Source organism: Carcharhinus amblyrhynchos, unplaced genomic scaffold (assembly GCF_965287045.1).
Source record: "Carcharhinus amblyrhynchos unplaced genomic scaffold, sCarAmb.v2.hapA scaffold_38, whole genome shotgun sequence".
NCBI lineage: Eukaryota > Metazoa > Chordata > Chondrichthyes > Carcharhiniformes > Carcharhinidae > Carcharhinus > Carcharhinus amblyrhynchos.
The window spans coordinates 849,169-872,475 of NW_027649779.1; the positions used below are offsets into that span (position 1 = coordinate 849,169).

A 23,307-nucleotide genomic window follows, 5' to 3' on the forward strand; every position below is an offset into this window, starting at 1 on the left:
ATATTGAATGATATTGTCCGAGATTGGAGTTTATAGAAGGATCTCGGTTGGCGTATTCGCCCTTTTCATAACCAGGTACCGCAGATAAATCGTGTTCTTCATTTCCCATTGGGAGATAATGTCTGGAGATTGAAGTTGGGATCATTTGAATCTTCAAACTGTACATTCGATGCAGTTATCAGACGTTAATCAAATTCAGAATCTTAGTGGGTAAACATTGCTGCCCTCTGCAATTCGTTTTTCAGACATTTTCACGGTTTAGTGTTAAAAGGGGCACAAAGAATCAGCCATTTTCAGGGATGCACACACACACACACACACACACACACACAGGTATTGGAGCCTACAGAGATACAGGGGGGGCATACACAGATTCAGGGACACATGGAGGTGCAGGGGCACACTAGATTCAGACGCAGACATATAGAGATCCTGGTAACTCGAAAGATACAAGGGCACACACAGAATCAGAGGTATATACAATGTCTTAGCTTGTACACTACCAAATTCTCTCTCGTAGTTCCAAGCTTTTCAATGAGTTGAAGCAGGCAACTGTTTACCCGTGAATGCTGATAGTGAGAAAAATAGCAAAATTCCGTCCCTGGGTGGTCTCGAACCACCAACCTTTCGGTTAATAGCCGAACGCGCTAACCAATTGCGCCACAGAGACTGAGACAACAGCCGTTAAATATATTCTAAACTAGTGTGTCAATGACCACAATTCTATTTCGGAAAACCTGTTCCAGAACTGCAGCATGACGGCACTGTTTGCAATTCTATACAAGTCTCTTTAGTTCCGTTGATCCTGCAGCACTGCTGTAGTGTGTTTCTCCTATGAACGGGCAGGTAAAATAAATCAATGTCTCTTATCACAGGCAGGAAAGGGAACTAACCACCAGGAGCCCAAAGATCCAATACTTTCCACTCAATCATCAATAACACCATTCACAACTGCACCACCTTCTTGAATACCGTGATCCATTTCCCTCAGGGTTTAGTTCCAAGACTTAATATTTCCCTTGTTTTCCCCCAATTTTGACAGGAGACTCGCTTCAATATACAGAGTGAACGGAGAAAGAAGAAGCTTTGCATTGGCCGGGAATCGAACCCGGGTCTCCCGCGTGGGAAGCGAGAATTCTACCACTGAACCACCAATGCTGCTCTTCCCAGTACGACCCCCAACTGCTCTCTCTTCCTTCACACTCAGCAGCATTGTAATTTCCTTACTTTGTCCTTTCATTCCCCAATGCCCACAAAAACTCTCACTCCAATCTCACACGCAACATCGCACAAGCCTCTCATGCTGTTCAACACCTTCCTTTCATTCACAACCGCATCTCAAACTTTCAACCTTCCTCCAAAGCACAAACACTCTGCAACAGTCCCCCTCTCACACAGCCTCATTCTCCCAAATATCCCTCTGCTTTCACCACATCAGTCTAAACACGCTTAAAACGTATTCAAATTATTTGCACACTGTCTCTTATACTCAACTCATATCACTACAATACGCCTCATGCCATTCTGCAAAAGTTTTAAGTTGCTACATTTCTTCAAAGCTGGTATCCAGTGCGACACCAGGACAAACTTCCACTGTCAACAGTTGATAACACCTATATATGGTTACAAGTTAGCTCGGAATGAGTTAAAAAATAGGGCTTAGGAGAGCTAGTAGGGGGCATGAGAAGTCCTTGGCAAGTCGGATAAAGGAAAACCCCAAAGCTTTTTACTCTTACGTTCAAAAATGCATTCAATCTTCATGTATCGAGGCTAGTCTGCGACATCTGAAAGCGCTGAATCCTAACCACGAGACCACCAGGATCCCCTCTGCCTGATTCTCCCAGATACTGATTACAGCAATGTGCACAGCGCCAATTGTCCTCACTCACACACTCCTTCCTGTCTGTTAAGATTTGAAATTGTTCATATTTTCACATTGGCTTCCAGTGTGATGAAAGCAGAGCTGTGAAAAGCTGATGTTGTTCAGTGGATTTACTGCAGTAAGGTTTATGTCAGTTCGATGCAAACATTGGTGTTTGAATGTGGTCAGTTACAGTGAAATTTAATGCAGTGGAAAGTAGCCTACTCATTTTTACAGGAGGAACCAGCAAGGACAATGTAAATCTGAATTGTGCAACGGGACTGATATTTTTCCCTGCTGTTCAAATTGGCACAAGTGTTGATCCACGATTTTCAGGTTGGGCGTACCCGACGGGTTCTGTGGTGTAATGGTGAGCACTCTGGACTCTGAATCCGGTGATCCGAGTTCAAATGTCGGTGGAGCCTTGTTTTAATTTGCAAATACAGATGATGGATTGGCTACAGCGCACTTCCTTTAAATTTATCACCAAGTCCTAATCGAGAGGAGAATTTGCCAGCCCGTTCAACTGCTGTTACTCAACTCAAGGGCAATTAGGGATGATAGGAAATGAATAAAGACAATCTCAATAATGGACCTTCTCTTCACAAGTAAATACAAACTTTTTGACAATGTTTCTGCCTGAAACTTTCGAAACGTCGAGCTAATATGTAACAACTATGCCATTTTCACATGTGGGCCAATGGCGCAATGGGTAACGCGGCTGATTACGGATCTAGGAGATTCTAGGTTCGACTACTGGTTGGTTACAGTGCCAACCTTTAAAACGTGTTTACTAATTCCTTGTTACTTTCGATGAAAAAGTTATTCAATAGCTTTATACTTATTCAGACAAATGTTGGCAAGCATATTTTCAACCTCTCTGGAGAAAGTAATGTTCGGAGATTGCTAAAGAGGAGCAACCGACTATTTTAAGTTTCTTTTCGAAAAAAATCATTTAATAAGATTAGGATGTTAAATAAATGCTAACCGCATATATTTTGGACAAAATTCAACATGTCTTAGAGAATTTACACTATTTTGTGAATTTTTTCATAAAATTCAGCATTTCTGATTTTGGAGAAAGCATTTCAAGCTGAGGTCAGTGCAAAGATAATATGACTGTAACATCGAGATTCTGATAATATTCAGCACCAAACTGAAATCATACAGACTTCCCTCACTCTAGCATGTTTCAGATGTTGATTAACTATGCTAGTCTGCACCTAAACCTATTAAATTGTCTTGTAGACTGGATGACTTGCTGATATGTGCAGGTGTCAAAATAGGAACGTTTCTTTCCTGGCAATGCATCAAACAATTTATCATTTCTTATTTGACACAAAGCATTTGAGGCCGAGGCCAGAGCGAAGATACTATGGGTGTAACATCGAAATTCAGCTAATGTTCAGCAACAAAATGCCCCGGCCGATGAAGGCATGCTTTAAGGTGCGAGGGGCAAGGTTTAAAGGAGATGGACATGACAGATTTTTTGCACAGAGAGTAGTGGGTTCCTGGAACTCGCTGCCGGGGAGAGATAGTAGAAGCGGATGCAGTTGTGACTTTTAAGTCAGTTGACAAGTACATGAATAGGATGGGAATAGAGGGATATGGCCCCGGAAGGATAGGGGGTTTTAGTTAAGTCGGGCAGCATGGTCAGTGAAGGTTTGAAGGGCCGAAGGGCATGATCCTGGGCTGTAATTTTCTTTGTTCTTTGTACTGCTATTTTTCTTTACCCAAAACTGAGCTCCAGACCCTGTAGCTCTGTATTTAACCACTCCATCTCTGACACCTTCTCCACTCACACAACTCAGTGAGATGTCTGTACTGATCTTATTGTGGCATCATGAGCGTTCCACATACAACATGACTTGTATCGACAAATTCTCATCTTGAACATTTCAATTGAAATTCAAGGAGAGCAGAGCTTTTTGTGCAGAATGGTCCAGATTCCCATCCCCTTTAATGTGAACAAGTTGTTTCTGATTTCACTGCAGGGGTTGTCTATTAAACAATGACTGAACACAGGGGGTGAATGTGAGAAGCTGAAGGTTCCAGTTGAAGGGGTTCCCAGTGTCTCTGAGCAGCTGAACTGGGGAAGCCTTTGGGCAGAGACTGCGCTGCTGCTATTTCCCTTCCTGACCACCAGAGGTCGCAGTAACTCGACCGGGCGCTGCTCCTCCCGGTATCACCTCTTGCCCACTCCTGCCCGGCCGCTGCTCGTTGGCGGAACATCCGGGTCATGTAGAGAGGCGGGGCCAGCCGCCATGTTGCCGTGACGTCACCGTCAGCCCTTCCCCTCGTCGAGGAAAAAGCGACGGTTCAGAAATGTAGAAAGTGAGAGAAATTCCCACCCGGAAATCCAGCCCACAGCGGAATTAAAATTAAATAAAATACATATTTTTGTAAGGATGCAGGTGGCGGAACCGCGCATGTGCTGTAGCATTTTCCCAGATCACACCGCGCGGGTGTGATTGAATAAAAGGCGCAATAAAAAGAAACGATGTTCCCGAATGGAGAAGAAACCGAAAGTCTGACGGGTGAGGATGTGAATAATAGTCATCAAATTCAACATATTAAAAGATTAAAAGGTAACTGCCTGGGCGCATGTGCAGGAGGGGAATTCCCCCAGAGTGCCCTGAAACTAAATATTGAAACTTATACAGAGTACAGTTGCACAATGAGCGTTGACAAGGTGCCATCTGGACTCGAAATGTCAGCCCCTTTCACTCATTATAGTTGCTGCCAGTCCTTGTGAGACTTGCCAGAATTTTCCCTTTTCGTTTCCGATTCCAGCATCCGCAGTAATTTGCTTTTATTACTGAGTATAATGGATTGAGATTATTCGAAGGAAGATGGAAATGACGCATTAATGAATGAGCAGAAATCATTGCTCCTTTCGATATTTTCGAGACTGACACTTTTAAATTTTGATGTTGGGGATAAGTTGTGCAATCAGATTGAAAGTAACGGTTATCTTCCTGAATTCAGTGACATGGGCTCTCAGTCGAACCATCGGAACCTGCAGCAACACAGCGCAGTTGAACATTGCAGACAGGCAGATTCGCTATGCTAACCTTCCAGTTCTTTCTGTAGTGTAGTGGTTATCACATTCGCCTAACACGCGCGCGGTCCTCGGTTCGAAACCGGGCAGAAACATTCAGTCAAATTTTAGCTTTCTGATGTCTGCTATGGAGCATTCCTTGATTTCAGTTTGTTGTTCAACATTATCCGAAATTCGATGTTAAAGGCATGTTTTCATTGCTCTGATATCACTCTCAAATGTCTGCTGGAAAATAATAAACTCCTTTTTGACGCACTGACAGGAAAGTTCGATTTTGACACCGAGCATTTATTCCCATCCTGTTCAGTCTCCAACAGAATTTAATGGGTTTCTAGGTGCAGACTCATATGATTAATCACCATCCGAAATATCTGATAGTACTGTGTGCTCAAAAAGACAGATACAAGTGATACTGTAAGTGAACTTGTGGAAATGGCGGACATTTCACAGAAGAATCTTTTTAATGGCTTTTCATCACTAAGAAACAGGAAAAGCCACTCAGACAGATGAGGGAATCGATGCTCAGTTCGGATGTACTGGACTTTCCTGTAAAGGGCCGGATTTTATGCGCCTGAATGTTTCACACCCATAGTGAAAAAAGCTCAAGTGTGAACAACAGATAGTTCTTGATTCCCCTCCATTTAAATGTAGTTGACTTTGTGTAAAAGCTGACGACAGCCAATCTGAAAATTGTGATCTGTATTACCCGGAGATTTTATTCGTTGTATTGGTCAGTTATGTTTTCAATTCAGTGATGATCAATATCCCTTGAAAGTTATTTGCTTTTGTTTGAAAGCTGACTGTGGTCAATTTCAAAATAAGTACCATGGGATGTGTATTTCCCAGTGATTCGCCTTCCTTTGTTGGTTAGTCATGCTTGCAATTCAATGCTGTCTATTTCAAAGATATTCAGTCCAGAATGAGGGCATTTCGTGTCAAATAAATGTATTGAAGTTAAAGGTTGAATCAAAAAACCGGGAAGGTGCAATGTGATTCGGTGGGATTTTTATTCTCCGCCCATTTTCATGTCGGCGAATTGTCACTTTGTGCAAAAGGAGGCCATGATGTTCGGTTAGTGATCAGAGAGCGCCCTCACGTGGACAGTACAGCATTGGAAACAGACGCAGAACCAAGACCCGAGATATCTGCACTCAGAGACACATCCAATACAGGCTCAACACTGGACAAGAGGAAACTTCCTCTCAACATCCACACTGTTAGCACCTCTTAGAGTTTTGAAGGTTTCAGTCAATTTGCCTCTTACTCTTCTGAATTCTCGTGGGCACAAACCTGACATCACCACCCTTTCCTCATAAGATAACCCGCTCATATCTGGCAATAGTTCAATGAAACTCCTCTGAACTTTTTCTAACGCATCAACGTCTTTCTTAAGAAAAGGAGGCAAGTAGTGTGCACAATATTCGAGATATGTCCAATGCCCTCGCTAATGCCAACATTTCCGATCTATCTGTGTGTGTCAGCATATTTAGCATTTATATCTTCACTTTCTTCATCACTGCAGGAATCATCCCAATTATATGTTTCTTGACCCATTCAGCCCGAGTGTATTTGTTCAGGTCAAATCCAGTTTAAATAACTTGTTTGAGTTTTATGCTGTGTGACAGAGATTGTTTGTGAGGATATTTCTCTAAATGGACGTTCAAAAGTCATGTGATACTGTGCTGCACCACAGTCTTGTTCAGTGGCAGAAGGATCTTGACATAGGGGGCGCGGGTTGCAGTAAATTGGTGGAAGAAACATGGAGACATCACGAAAAACATTGTCAGACAGTGAGTGATCCAGATCTGGTATGTGCTGTTTGAGAGTGTGGTGCAGGCAGAGCCAATTAATGGTTTCAAAATGGAATTGCATATGGTCTGAAAATGAACAAAATGCTAGACTGTGGGGTACAGAGTGTTATTGGATGAATTGCCCCTTTAAAGGGCGAACACATACATGAAGCTTCAAAATGCCTTCTTCGCTGCTGTAAGTACTTTGTCAATGTTGAAAGGGAGACAGTGTCATGGTGGTAATATTTCTGAGAGAGTAATTCCGAGGGTAGGCAAATTTCTCAATATATATATATATTCAAATCCACTTACAAAAGGCTTTAAAATGCAATTACAATTTTGAATTTGAAGTTCGTTTCTGTAATTGCGGCCATGACAAGAAATATATCAGATTATCTAATGCCCTGCAGAAAAGGAAACCTTCCATCATTCACCAGTTTGGCCCAGAGTTGACTCCAGGCGCACACGTGTTTGGCGATTATGTACCTTCTTTGATGGTCGAGAAAACCAGTAAATTCAGTGTATTAGCGATTGCCAATATATGCTGGCCTTACCAGCAGGGTATACAGCCCATCAAAGAATAAGAAACAGCAACTGAAATCAGCATTTCACAACACCTGCAATAGCAAAGATAGTCCAGGAGATGGCAGTGAAACTGTGCTTTTTGGCACGACACGATACAGATGATCATCTCAGTTATTTCTGTAATAGACTCAGTCTTTGTCCATCCTAAACGTGAACCAGTTTCTCTGACACGAAATCATTTTTCTGATTATATAATAATAGTTCTCAGCTGATTTTGTACTCAACAAAATCCCAGTTGTTGCTATACTGCACCAAGCCTTATTTGACATTACACCGTTCATTCTGGCAGTTATGACAGCACGGAATTAATCCTCGTCTAATGTCATGAAACTCTATATCTCCGTTGTTACTTCACTGGATCCTCTCTCTCCTGATAATGCACCAGGATATGTTACTGTTTGCATTACACGAGGCTCCGTCTCAGTTATTACATTGCTGAAACCTGCCACATATAAAGAAACATTGACAATATCTCAATCACTGCTGCACTAGTCCACCTCCCTGTTTATCCCGAATAATATTCTGTCTCTAATTATTATTCTGTTTCATGATTTGTTTATTTCTGCAATTGCCCCTGTCAAAGTTTATATCAATCTAAAGGTTTGGTTTGAAATTACTGCATCGGCTTTGTCTCAGTTTATATTATACAATGTCCAGAATCAGACAAAATTACACTGGGAGACAGTTCTATTGCGCCAGCTGCTCTCTCCTTTATCAGTGAGCCAAACCATCCCTCTGCTCATTTTACACATTAACCTTTTTCAACTATTGCTTTATCCTGCATTGCCTCACTTTTTATTCCACTGGGTCACATCTCTGTTTATATCACACTAGATCATGTCTCTATTTTCTGTTAGCGCTGATACGCTGGAACCAGTCTCAGTTTAAATTACAGCGCACATTGACCCTGCTTATATTAGAATAGACCTTGTCTTTGTCAAAACTAAGTATGTCATGTCTCTATTTAGATGAGAAAACACCACGCTGGTTAGTAATATACTGTATACACTCTCTCAGTAATGACTGAACTGGGCCCAGTCTGTATTCTTATTAGTACAGTTGCTGTATCGATACCTGGTGCATTCGGCTCTATCTCTGCATTACTGCACAAAACCCGTCCCTCGTTTATATTACAACAGATAGCATTAGTTGAATTGGCCACGCAAAATTGCCCGTTATTTTCCCTAGTATGTGGATTAGGCATGGTCAATGTGTGGGGCTAATGGGGATAGGGCAGAGGGGAGGACCTGGGGTAGGACGCAGACTCGGTGGGCCAGATGGCCTTTCTTCTGAACTGTAGGAATTCTACGGTTCTATGTCTAAGAAATATCATAGACATTTGTGTGCTTGTGTATTTTATATATTGTATTTTCTAATAACCCCCTTTGGAGAAATGATCTCTTTAGCAACTCCCCTTCAGTTTTCCCAGTGGTAACCTTCAGCCCATCACTGCCTTCCATGAATGCATGAAAACACCAAACAGTTCATGTGTTTCAACTGAAGGTCATTTAAGTTGTAAGTATTTATTGACAACCATTCGGTTGTGTGCTCTTGCATACAAAATGATTTCAGCCTCACTATTTTGTTCCCGGCGTTGACTTATCTGTCTTTAGGGATCTGTTGGAAATGAATAAATCGCATCTTGAATGACGAGGAGATTATGAAAATTGATCTTCTCAATGCCTCACTGAAGTTCCTGATATAGGACTCAATTGCGTGCTGATTTGTGAAAATGATGGTGAAAATGAACCTGGATATATAGCCGACAGGACATAATTATACCTCTAATTCTCAGACTTCTTATTCCTATTAATGCTAAGGATTGAAACATCTGCTGCTCTCCTGAGAAGGTTCAATATTTATACTTAACCGTTATCTTCATCAATTCCATGGTAACTATCCCAAATATTTTCTACTGTGTATGGGTTGTACAATCTCGGTAATACGATGAATCAGGATCAGGTGTATCATAAGGGTGGCCAGACCTTATGTGATATAAACAGTGATGTTGCCGGGTGAACATAGACTGCAGGAATTCAAGATAGCAGCACATCACCACTTTGTCAGGGGCAATTAGAGAAGGTCAACAGATGTCAGTGCTCCCCACATCCTATAAATGATTAAAAATTCTGCAGTAACAACAGAGACAGAATCGAATCTAATATAGACAGATATTCTCGCACAATGATGACATAAACTGACCAAGAGAGTCATGTAAAGCAATGTATGGGATCTCTAGAGTAAGAGAGACAGAGCATGATATCATATTTAAATAAACATTTCTTGTGCGATTGATAATTCTGGAAAAAAGTAATTTGTTCAATAATAATCGACAGGTGTCCAATGAAGGAATTCAGATTCAGGTTCTAATTCACAACTGATTGGGTAACGCTTTCCAAAAAATAGCCACAGGGAATTACAACATTATAATTTGAATGACTAGCTTCAGTGTAGCACTAACAGAGACAGCTGGGCCCGGAGTCAGACTGGGACCTGATATAAAAAAGCAATTATTTCTTGGGCCTGAGCCCGGGTGTCGTTGTCATGACGAGTGACGCGGGGATTTGTGTGGCAAACACGGATTGGAAACCCTATGGCTACGGCAGGAGTGACTGACTCGACCTGACTAAGAGCTATTATTCCCAAGGTGGCGTGGGGGGGGGGGGGAAGTTAGTCATGGGAGACTCCATATTTCCCTGTTATCTGAGGCAATAATGGTGAATAATTGTGAATAATCTGGTCCCTCTCATTCTTACAATTTGTTCTACAGTTACAGACAAAATTAGGACACGTGAAGACTGAAAAAACTAAATATAAAAACATCATCGGAGGCAAAAAGAACAGTGCAATAAATGTTAAGGATTGTTGTGCTTTTCCTAAACAAGGTCGATCCAATGCTAATTTGTTCAAAGTCACGGCTTGTATATAGAATTGAATAATTGAATTTCGGAACAGTCCACCTCCCCGCCCCCACCCTCCCCACCCCCCAGCACTCCTCCCCCACGCACACACACAAACACACACACACAAACACACACAAACACAAGTGCTGTCACAAGGTAAGAGTAGCACAAGATGAAAGCTGTATGAATGTTGCATTTTATTCAGGCTCAATGAAGGTCGGGGGTGCGGGGGCGGGGGGGGGGGGTGGAGGTCGGGTACAGAATCGATGCTTGGGCAATGATACTTTAAGGCCATTAAAATGGACCTATTCTCGAAAATCCTTCAAATTTTAACTCGATGAAGGATATATCTCATTAATTTTCCAAAGTTACTGTGAAATCTGATTCTATCAGCCTTTCAAGCTCTTTATTCCATTTCATGACAACTGCTGTGTCAAGGTGAACAATTCAAATTCTGTCGCCCTGTTCAATAAAATAAATCTTTTCCCATTGGTTACCGACCGTCCTTCGAGTAGAAATATTCTCTCTTTAATTACCCCACTCACAACTTCACGATTTTGAACTCGAATTAAAGTGTTCAAATGATTGACAAGGAAATGGAGAGAGACAAAAGGAAATTTGGGAGAAAGAAGAACAGAGTGCTGACAGACAAAAGCTGAGGAACAAAAATAAATAACAGATGGACAGAAAATGATCAAACAAGGAAAGATAACAGCTATCATTCCCTTCCTGCACGGAATCCGGGGGAGTTCAGTGACTGATCCACTGACCATTCCGATAATGCCCGGGAATGGAACCTCTGAACAGATCGCAATAGAATCATTTGTAAATGTCACCGCAATGTGATCTGTGTGACTCTGCCCAGACTCTGTGGGCGGATATAAGCCGCACTGACAGATGTTCTCACCAGATTGTGGTCTCTGGATTTATTTTCTGCTCAGAAGTGAGATGTGCGGTTTGGAACCGGCAGCATGAAACAGGAAGTTGTGTTACCTGAGAATGAAACAACCGGGGCCAGTTTGATGTTATCACCGTGAACATTCTTCCTGCCTGTGAGGGTGAACTCACTCTGAAAGCATCAAGAACAGTCACACAGATTGCTGCCGGTCTCAGCATTACATTCACTTCCATTCCCATTTTAAGGAATCAAGAAAATGATCATATTTGGGGTTTAAATAGATTAATTGAAGGGAAAACGGACTGAAGATTATCACTGAGAGAAAAGAGGAAAAATTAAAGCAACATTTCTTTCCCGCCGAGGTGTTTTAAAATAGGAGGTTTAAGTGTGTTCGGTGCTGTGTAAAAGAAGTCGAGGAGAGGGGTTTAAGCGGATGAACTGGTTTGGTTCCTACACTGAATTTTCCACTGATGAGACTTTTGTGCTTCATCTTTTTATTCAAAAGGTGTCGTAACCAAAAATAAATAATTTTTTTTTCAACGAGTAGCCAGATCGTTTCCTGGGTACCCGTGTAAGTGATTTAATGGAGACTGAGGGAGAGAATAAAATTTATCTGATTTAGGTGCAGTCTGAGGCAGAGAAAGATAGGAGAGAAGTTCAGTGAGTCATTTGAAAGATGCATTGCACTGGCAGCGGAATGGTCAGCTGTACATCACACTCAAACAAGCCCCGGGCAAATCATTACATTTAGGCATTGACTGAGACATAGAATGTGCAAGTAAATGCTGAATATGTTACTCATATCGTTTTTCAAGTTAGTAAGAATTATTTACACAGTGGTTCGCACTGGAACCTCACACTGTTACGGACACAGGTTCCATTTCGGCCTTGTGTAACTGTATGGTGTTTGAAAAATCACCCAGTGTGTGCGTGGGTTTCCCCAGGTTTACCGCTTTCCCTCTACATTCCAAAGATGTACAGGGTGGTTGGAATGGCCATGCTCAGTTACCATTTAGTGTCCATTTACAGTGCAACGTGACATGCGTTAATTATGTTCTTCAATCTCTTTTGGGCAAGAGAAGGCTACAAGTTTCATCCCAAGCTTTCAAGAAAAGCTTGGCCTGGTTCCCACAGGTCCCTGGACAATATTATAGGGTCTTCTTCCGTACAACAGTCTTGGATCAACCTACAATTCCTTCGTCCCAGGGATTCAGAATCAATTCACTTCGCCCAAAGACACGTAAAAAAACGTAAAGAGAAAACTCTGGAAAATCTCAGCAAGTCTGGTAGCGTCTGTAAGGAGAGAGAAGAGCTGACATTTCGAGTCCAATGACCCTTCATCAACGCTTTGTCAAAAGGTCATCTGGATTCGAAACGTCAGCTCTTTTCTCTCCTTACAGATATTACCAGGCCTGCTGAGATTTTCCAGCATTTTTTTTCTATTGATTTCAATTCCAGAATACACAGTAATTTACTTTTATACTTCAAACAACACCGTTGTTTGGAAATAACACTAGTACCAAAGATTCCTACCTTTACTCTGTCTGTCCCAGATAGACTCCAGTTCCACTGTGAGGAAAATGACCCTTCACCACCACTGAAATTGCCGAGCAAGCCACCCAGTTTTATCAAAGCTTTTATGGAGAGTCAAACAATAAAATCATCCCGAGGGCAAGTTTCGCCAAGGTGGTTCACAACCGCCTTTTCAGCAGGGATAATTAATGTTGGCTTTGTTGCTCACATCCAGAGGATCAATGAAAGCAGCGCAAAGTGCTGCAGGTTCCAGAAATCTAAACAATAAAAACGCTACTCAGCAGCTCAATGGGCATCAGCAGAGAGAGAAGCAGATGCACATATAAGGTCGATGCCAGGATGCAAAATCTCTTGATATAACTAGAAAGAGCAAGGCAGTTATGCCCAATATCCGACACAAATCCTCATTTTTCATATAAAATCGCAAAGTTATGGTCATTTATTATATCTCGGTTTGTTAGAGCAAGTTATGCGTCCATTACTTACTGTATTTCGAACATTATAGCAGTGACTAAATTCAGCAAAGTGAGCTGTAAGAACGTTGAGACGGCATGAGGTCGGGTAAAATGTTCTATAAATGCAAGTTCCACTAAAATGAAAGCTGTAATTTTTTGGAAGTGCTGAGATTATTGCAGATATATTCATTCTTCTGCCTGATCATAGCAGCATGAACCCATAGAATCCCTACACTTCAAATGGAGGCCATTCTGTCCAAAAAGTCTGCAGCGGCTCTCCAGCAGAGCATCCTACCTGGGCCCAGCCTTCACCCTGTCCCGACAACGTCACATATTCACAGGCTAATCCGCCGAACCTACACATCGCTGGACACTAACAGGGAATTTAACATAGACAATCCACCTTGCGAAGGATGCTCTGCTGGATAGCTGGTGCAGACTTGATGAACAGAATGGCCTCCTTCTGCACTGTAGGGATTCCGTGATTCTACGTTGCGCATCATTGGACGCTAAAGGGCAACTTATCGTAGCCAATCCACCTAATCTGCACATGTTGGGACTGTGGAAGGAAACTGGAGCACTCGGAGGGAATTCACATGGATATGGGTCGAATGTGAAAACCACTCACATCCACCCAAGGTTGGAATCGAACGCGTTTCCCTGTGAGGCAGCAAAATTAATTGTATCTCTTCGTGATAATCATATTGGATTTTTTATTCTTCTGTCATGTGAGTGTAATCACTATTTGTGTCAGGAATATTGAGACATCAGGTCTCTCTTTTGTTTAATTGAACTTGCCTAGTTTAAACAGATTAAAACCTCAATCAGATTAACATTCAGAAGAATATCTGTCTGTTCACAGATGCTTCATTAATTGCGACATCAGAACTTTCGGAACTAATCCTGAAATGAAATGTATCATTTTCTTTTAATTAAATACAACTGGTGTTATGAATGTTCAAAAGATTCTATTCATTTCGAACCAACTGTTAAAATTCTTAAAATAATTCGCTATTTTGAGTTGAAACTGATCAATAAGTGACGGTTTATCTGGTATTGCTGTCATGAACATTTCATTGTTAACAGTGAGGTATTTATGTAAATAAATACAAAAATAGAAATTTCAAATTAGATTGTTGACTAACAAAAACACAGCAAATATTTCCCCACCAACACAGCACAGAAATAGAGAGAACCATGCAAATCAATCAACGGATTCCAGTAATGATTGTTTTTCAACAATATTTGTTCATGAGTTTTATGAGGAAAAAACATCATGATCATATCTATGTTCAGAATTAGGAAATAATCCCTCTGATCCCGAAATAAAATGACACAGAAAACACAGAACATCTCCTGTGTTTCATTTCTTTCTCTGTCTTTCTCCTGTCTGGTTCTGTGTCTTGTCTCTCCACGATGGTTCATCATCTTCACTCCACAGATAAAGTCAATATCTGTCCAATGTATTCTCTCAGCCAGAGTTACAGGCTTCTAAAATATATAATTAAATGAATTTGAATCCATGAGTGAGGTTCACTCCATAAGATCTCTTGAACATTCTATGACCTTGAAATGCTTGCTACATTTTCTTTTGCATCTAACCTCGGCTGTAGCTAATGATAAGAATTCGATGTGGCAGCACCAAGGGACCTTTCCCTAGATTTAGCCGGTGTTATCCCTGTCCTTGCAGTATTTGACTGGGTAGTGTGGAGGAACATTTACTCTGCATCTAAACTCACTGTAGCTGCCTTTTGAATGTTTGATATGACTTTGCCAATATCAAGATTTCGTCCGCATCTAATTTCTGCTGTACCTGACCTGGATGCGTTTTATGGAACTGTGCAGACAATCTTTCCCCTGTATCTAGCACCTGCCTCCCGAATATCTAAAGGAAGGGTGCAGGAGAGGTTTTAAGTAGAAGAGAGTCCATTCTCTTTCTGCCTTGATTTAGTTTGAGCAGAATTTGTAGAGGGAGGTTCACTCTGTTTCTAGACAGTATACTGTTCTTCGAATGTTTGATTTGAATAGTGTAGAGGGAGATTCACTTTGTTCTGACTCATGTTATTCCTTCATTGGGAGTGTTTAATTTGGCAATGCAGAGGGAATTTTGCATACTGCAGCTAACCACATGTAACTCCTGTCCTGTAAGTTTATGATGGGACAGTCGGCCGTCTCTATAAATTTCATGGGGATTGAATCTGTGTCTGTATATTACAGTACTCCGGTTTCCTCCCACGGTCCAAAGACGTGTAAGTCAGGTTGAATCGGCTATGCTAAGCAATTGTTCGTTAATGACCAGGGATGCTTCGGGTAGAGGGATTAGTTGGTACAATATGTAGGGGTATGGGGGCAGGGCCCACGTGGGATTGTGTTCGGTGCAGACTCGATGGGCCGAAGGGCCTCTTTCTGTACTGTAGGATTCTAAGATTCTATGGACTGAGACAGTGCCGAGTAATTAATGATACTGGACGAGGTTTATATGAACTGAGATGGAGCCAAGTACATTAGTGATAAAGCACTGAGACAGGTATAAACTGAGACAGAGTCCAGTGTGTTAGTGATAATTTCTGATACAGTATCTTGACTGATGTAAACTGAGACAGAGCCCACTTTATTCTTAGTAATTGTGGATACGGAACCTAGGCTGATAGACACTGAGATTGGGACAATGCAGCAATTAGGAGGTATTACAAAGTACAATAAAACTAAGACATGACGTAGCCTTAAATAATCAAATACATGGACTGGTGCAACATTAACTTAAACAGGACCTAGACCATTCAAATTTAATGAACTATTAGCAAAATAAATGTTACAGAATCTAGTGTAATGCATGAGATATTGTTTCCAGTTAAGTACACAATGGGAAATGTTCTAAGGCAGTAAGAATTAAGATGTGGCCTCATGTTAGATTAGCAGGAACATGGCAGCCATAACTGAGAAACTATAGTATTAACAGGGCCTGTGCCTCGTACATGAACAGCTGATATTGACCAGAGTGTAAGGAAAAAAGCTAAGATGAGACCTTTTGGAATGTGATCTGAGCAGAGCTTAGTTTAACACAGAGTCAGAGGCGAGTTGAATATAAGCAGAGATATGATATATTTGACGTTACTTCGTGGAATTTTGACGTCACTGATGAAGTCAACTTTTGTTGCCAAATCATAATTCCCTTTGAGAATGTGATGGCAAGCTTTGGGAAGCTGGTGGGTGGGGTGCACTTTGAGACAGCTACTTTTTTTTCCAGAAAGACATTCAGTTTTCTAAGTGACACGAGTCAGCCAAGTAGGGAATATTCAATCATCTGTGTTGGAACAGACTTGGTGGGCAGAAGGGCCTGTTCATGTGCTGCACTGTTCTTTGTTGTTTGTTCTTACTCCTCACTTTTGCCTTGTCGATGATGGATGGGGTTTGGGAATTCAGGAGGTGAGCTAGCTGTTCACCGCAGAACTCCTGGCGTCTGAACTGCTCTTGTAGCCACATGATTGAAATGCCTGTTCCAGTTCAGATTTTCACGAAATGCAATGCCCAGGGTGTTGATAGTTCTGCACAAGTAATGCTATTTAGTGTCAAGGGGAGATTATTGCAGTCTCCCTTATTGGAGGTCGTCATTGCCTGCCATTTGTGTGGCATTAATGTTACTTGCCACTCAGTAGCCCAAGACTGAATGTTTTTGTAGTCTTGCTTGCTATAGACAAATACTGCGAGAGGGGGGAATCGGAACTGGTGTTGAACTTTGTTCAATCATCAGTAAAGATCACACATATGAACGTTGATACTGACTAAAGCTTGGGGCTATGTTACTAACCTGGATAATTCCTGCAAAACCCTGTGACTGAGATGATTGACCATTAACAACCACAACCATCTTCCTTTGTGCTCCAGCTAGTGGACTGTTTTCCCCCTGATTCCCATTAACTGCAGTTTCTCTCGGGCTCCTTGGTGCTACAAACGGTCAAATGTTGTGTCGATGTCAACGGCATGCACTCTCTACTCAACTTTTAATTTAAAATTTGTAGCTATATTTTAAACCATTTCTGGAATTCGGTGGTCCTAGCGGAACAAAACTTGAGCATCTTGGTGTGTGTGTGCATTGTGTTTTATTGAAATCAATATCAAAATGATTACTTGCATCCTTCCATTGTTGGGTACAAATTAAACACAGCTAATTCAAATTGGAATCCTATACATATATCATCTTTTCTGATGATTGAGGAGGCCAATTTTTGAAAAGTTAGTTCTGTCACAAGTGCTGCCCATTAAGTTACCATTTGTCATTGTGTGTTAACGTTTTTGTATCATGAATGGATATTAGATGCTTTGGTGTAGAGCCAATTATTCTATAGACATTGCCATGCTGACGGTGTTGAATGGCTTAGCGAGATTGACCAAAGTGCGTTAAAGATATGGACACATACGGAACATGGAGAAGTTGTCGGCTGGAGTAAATCTTCCAACACAATCACTGCACTGCACATCAGGAATACCCGGTGTGCAAAAAGATGATGTATTTCATGTGTGATCCTAGCAAATATCTTTCCCGTGACGCTATGAATGAGATATGTCTGTCGCTGGAGCAGTTTACTTTGCTAAGCTTCCACTGGCTTTATGTACAAAAAGTGTGTTGAATTTGAATCATCCATCTCTTGTGGAATATTGGGTGTCAGGGTGGCACAGAGGTTAGCACTATTGCCTCACAGCCCCAGGGCCACAATTTTTGTTGCCAGCATGGATCAGTGTCTGTGCGGAGTTAGCACATTCTCCGTGTAAGCATGGATTTCCTCTGGGTGCTCCAGTTTCCCCCCACAGTCCGAAAAAGGCATGCAGGTAAGGTGCACTGGCCAGGCTAAATTCTCCCTCAATTTACCCGAACAGACACCACAATGTGGCGAGTCAGAGATGTTCACAGTAACTTCATTGCAGTGTTAATATAAGCCTACTCGTGACATTAGTAAATAAACTTCAAACGTGAAAGCTTCCAGCAGTTAAGGAGAATGCCATAAATGTTCAGAAAAATAGTAATTATTTTCACCAATGACCGTTCATTCACAATTTAATAAATGCATTCACCTGTTCGCATGCATTAATAAAATTAGTATATTTAATATTATTTTATGGAAGGTGGGCGATGCTGTCTGGACCAGCATTCATTCCCCATTGCTGATTGCATTCAGTGAGTTGCTGGTGAGCCGCCTTCTTGAATCGCTGCAAAACTTGCAGTGTCGGTGATCGCATACTGCTGTTTGGGAGGGTGCTCATGGATTCTGACTTAGCGACAGCACAGGAAAGTTAATAATGTTCAAATCAGGTTGATGAGTGTCTTGGAGGGGAAATTCCAGGCGGGGTTGTTCCAATTCACAAATTATCATCAATTCATACCGATAAACAATTGTTTCACCAATTATATTCAGCATAAAAACGAAAGATACTGCGGATTCTGGAAACAGAAAAAAAAACAATAAATTCTGAAAAATCTCAACAGGTCTGACAGCATCTGTGGAGAGAGAAGAGAGCCAACGTCTTGAGTCAGGGTGACCTTTTTTTTATATGAAGAAGTTTGAAGAGGATGATGAAAGTGGGAAATGATGGGGGTGGATAGGGATTAGGAAGTTTTTTTTTAGGATATAGTTAGTGATTTAGGCGTTGATTAGGTTAGTTAGGATGAAAAAGTTGATTATGATATTTGGAATCGATATGCAAATCGATGTAACTTGGGTGTGGCTTGAAATAGTGGATATCATTAAACAGTAACTACTTAAACTATTCCCGTCTCGCAGGGAAGTTATGCAGCTTCTCTGACACCTAGTTAGAAACAATGATGCTCTCTCCAACGCATCAGGAATACTCTGCCGAAGTGTCATCGACACTCGAAACGTTCGCTCTATGCTGTCTCTACATATGCTGTCAGATTTGTTGATTTTTTCCAGCATTTTCTGTTTATTTTCAGTATTTCATTCTATACGACATACAATGCTACTTTGCTTCATATGATTTAATGATACCAATATTTTTTGACAATATATTGGCCTTTTTGTCATCAAGGAATAAAATCTGTCCCAGAATTCAGTGGGGAATGGAATTAATTCTGACCGAGGATAATGAACAGCTACCCAGCAGCCTCTGCGCTTCATTGAAAAGTAGCCACCTCATCGTCACACAGAAAGTCCTGGTACATAGCTGGAGTGTATGATGATTATCAAAGTGATGATATGAATGGAACAACTGTATCTCATGTGAAGTTACTGAATCTTTAAATTCCGATTCATTATTTCACGGTTCTGAGAAGTAATGTAACACTTGTAGTTGCCCAGTGAGCCTCACAATATGTACGTTGCTACCTTATTTACTTTTCATCCTGTTACCTTCACTAATTTGGGTGAGGGCATGTTGAGTGATTTGTTGTACGCGAAAAAAAAGTTTCAAATATTACAATCTTCCCTCCTCAAACAAATCATCTTCACTCGTTTTACCTTGGATATGACGATTCAGCATCAGCAAAGCAATGAACCATCAGAGCCGCAGGAGGATTGAAGGTGTTCGACTGACACAAATGGAATAAAGGAGCTGATCATTTTTTTTTAAATCAAGCACAAATATGGGAATGTGGAACAGGATCTTTCAATACCATCTATCAATGTCTCCATCAATCCATTCACTGATTCCTCAACTAAAATATTCAGGCATCAAACTGTCATTCATCCAACCATCATTCATTTAAATGCCATTCATTCCTGCCTCAACACAGGAATACACTTATTGATTGCGGGGATTGTGACATAATATTAATTTAATTGATCCAGTGATCCAGAGGACCAGAACAATGATGTGAGGACAGGGATTTAAATCGGACCATTCTAGCTGGTGGAATTTGAATTGAATTAATAAATCTGGAATAGATACAGGATATGACTCCAGGTGGACAGTAAAATAGCTGTCTTTGCAATATCTTCAGATGTGGCCTAGAAAACCAGTCAGTTCAGGGGAATTTGGGACGGGCAAAGTGCTGCCCTTTCCAACCAAACATCCCATGGAAAGTTAAAGGGAAATACAATACAAACATATATGTTCATGAATCGTCTCTCTGAGACATCTCTCAAATTTCCTGTAATTCTTTCTATCCGTCTATCAAAATATCCTGATGTGTTGGAAAAAATCATTATTGTTACAAACAGGGTGCCAGAGAAGCTGCATAACTTTCCTTTCTTTAGAGATAGGAAAAACATCATCTAGATTTACAACAATAAAAACATTCAAGTGCCTCCAGTACTGTTGCTGGGTAGATTTGATTATAAATAGACCTTATTGACAACGTGAAGGGTTTTAAGTTGGCTTGCAGCCAAGCGGTCAGTGCTGAGGAAACAGATCTTTGATCTACTGCACAAATACCCCCAGATGTTTTCTGTCCATAACTTTGAGCATTTGAAAGCAGCCTGGATTGCTGCCAAATACTGTGTGGGACAGATTAGCGAGAAGCTGAATGGTCAAAATGGGATTCTGACATTTAAACAGTAAATGTTTCATCCCCACAAGAAAGACACATTTTAAATCGTAATCATCCTCATCAAATATTTTCATTCAATGTCCTGTTCATTATGTGAGTAAATAGTATCGCAAAGCAATAACGTGACCGGATGTTTTTTTGTTTTTTTTTCATTTGTATAACTTCCAAGTAAATGCCATTCCAATAATGAAAGTTTGTTTATTAATCTCTTCGTGAAATGAGAGACAGAGAATTTGATGGTCCCAATTCCCCCAGTCAATTGGGATCAGAGCAATGGCAAAAATGCACCGAAGTAAAAGAACATCATAAAATTGACATGAACAGTGGGGATTTCTGGAATATTTTGAAAGTTCTGCACCTCATTTAAACAGCAGTGTTTCTTTATACCCGATTTACCGTGTTCTATTGAACAGTATAATCTGATTTCTGTTAAGAACATAAGAACATAAGAAATAGGAGCAGGAGTAGGCCATCCCGCCCCTCGAGCCTGCCCCGCCATTCAATAAGATCATGGCTGATCTGTCGTGTCTCAGTTCCACATTCCCGCCCTTTCCCATAACCCTTAATCACCTTGCCTATCAAAAACCCATCAACCCGCGTCTTAAATATATTTAGCGAGGCAGCCTCCACCACTTCAACGGGCAGAGAATTCCAGAGATTCACCACCCTTTGAGTGAAGAAGTTCCTCAACTCTGTTCTAAACCGCCCCCCCCCCCTTTATCTTGAGGCTGTGCCCTCTAGTCCTACTGTCCTTTCTGAGCGGGAAGTCTCTCCACCTCTATCCTATCCATCCCATTCATCATCTTAAACGTCTCAATGAGATCTCCCCTCATTCTTCTAAACTCTAACGAGTACAAGCCTAGTTTATTCAGCCTCTCCTCATAGTTCAACCCCCTCAACTCCCGTATCAGCCTAGTAAACCTCCTCTGCACTCCCTCCAAGGCCAAAATATCCTTGCGTAAGTGCGCCGACCAAAACTGCACACAGTACTCCAGCTGCGGCCTCACCAGTACCCTATACAGTGTTATTGAAGAGTTCCTCTCATTGCTGTCCATGAGTGGAGAAATGATCAGTTCATAAAGTGATTCAATTGAAGATAAAACATTTATTCACGTGGAATTGTGCAATGTGCCGCAAAGTCCTGATATCCTGTGTTCACAATACTAGTGATTGTTCGACAGCCTGTGGCCAATAGAGTGAGCTGCAATGATTTGGATGCTGAAGGAGAACTTTAATGATCTCAGTGTCCGTTCCGATTCATTAACTTCTCCGTCAAAAGCAGGTTTAATTTTATGTTTCTCTCTCAACTCACTGTTTAATTATCAAGAAGGCGGGATTCCTTTTATTTTCAAAGGGCTGTCTTCGCGATTGGGCAGTTTGACAAATATAAGGAGAAACATTGTTTTCTGTAAGAGTTTCGTCTCATCTCCAAACCCAAATTGTACAGTGACAGCCATCCACATAGTAAATAGAATCATTTTGTTCATGCCCCGCATTTAATTACAGAAATCGGTAAAATTGTTTTGATTAATTATGCTTTATTATTGTAATGTGACAGAGACTCTGAATTGTTGCAAAATAGACTGACGGTCTCTTTATTTACCAAAAATGTTATTTCAGCATTTTTTTGATTTGTGTTCTTCTTGGGGGCGTGGTAATAAGAACACCATATTTACAAAGGAATTTGTTTTGTTTTAAATTAAAAAATGATGAACTGCAATATAATCATCAGAAATAATGGAGACAATACAATGAACAGATTCAGCTAAACAAATATCTCAACACAGATAAAATGTCCATTTTAATATTAATCTATTGTAAATCTCCGAGTCCATTCTGTTGGGGGTGTGGAAGGTGGGACGTGGATCCAGGCGCCGCCTCCAGCAGGGAATCAACAGGCGGCGCCTGGAAAGCCGCCCCCTTCTGCCGGGTATTTAAATACCGCTCACTGGGACCGGAATCCAACAGTCCGGGAGCTGGTTTGTTCACCGAGTTCCTGACACAACCATTTCCCCCAAATCACCAGAAGAATGAAGTTGGTGATTTCTCTCAGTTTGTTGCTAACTTTCTTACCCCGTGAGTATTTTTATTATTATTATTATTGTCCAAATCTCCCACTGTTTCTGTCTTAATGTTAGTCTGTCTCTGGAATGTTCCAGAGTCAGCAATCATGTCACCAGTTTAATCCTCGGGTTCTTTGATCTATTTTTTTACAGATGTCCAGTCGGCGGTTGTATTGACTCAGCCAGAGGCAGAGACCGGGCCTCCCGGAGGCTCCCTGAGACTGACCTGTAAAACCAACGGGTTCAATTTTGACAGCTACTGGATGGGCTGGATCAGACAGGTTCCCGGGCAGGGGTTGGAGTGGTTGACCCTCTACTACGATTCATCTAGCACCGTCTACTACGCCCCAGGGATTCAGGATCGATTTACTCCGTCCAAAGACCTTTCAAACAGCATCTTCGTTTTGGCCATGACGAACATTAAAACCGAAGACACTGCCATCTATTACTGTGCAAGACAGCACAGCGAGAGGAACCAGGGCTGGGCCCGGACACGAACAGCTCGAGAGGGAATTCAGCAACTTCCATTATAACTGGAAGGTAAATATCTATATTAAACATGATATAACCGACAGTGATCAGAGCCAAACCTTAATCGTGTTTAAAAAAAGGTAACAGAGAAAGCATTTAACAGTAAAATTTAACAAACTCACAGAT

At 41.2% G+C, this 23,307-nt stretch overlaps 2 non-coding genes across 2 annotated transcripts; both read right to left on the reverse strand.

Annotated features, from left to right (window-relative positions):
- Nucleotides 1-596: 596 nt before the first annotated feature.
- On the reverse strand, nt 597-670 carry trnan-auu (transfer RNA asparagine (anticodon AUU)). Its single transcript has one exon. It is a non-coding gene; the product is annotated as a tRNA-Asn (tRNA).
- A 417-nt stretch (nt 671-1,087) lies between these two features.
- trnag-ccc (transfer RNA glycine (anticodon CCC)) lies at nt 1,088-1,158 on the reverse strand. The gene has a single exon. It is a non-coding gene; the product is annotated as a tRNA-Gly (tRNA).
- Between the last annotated feature and the right edge of the window lie 22,149 nt (nt 1,159-23,307).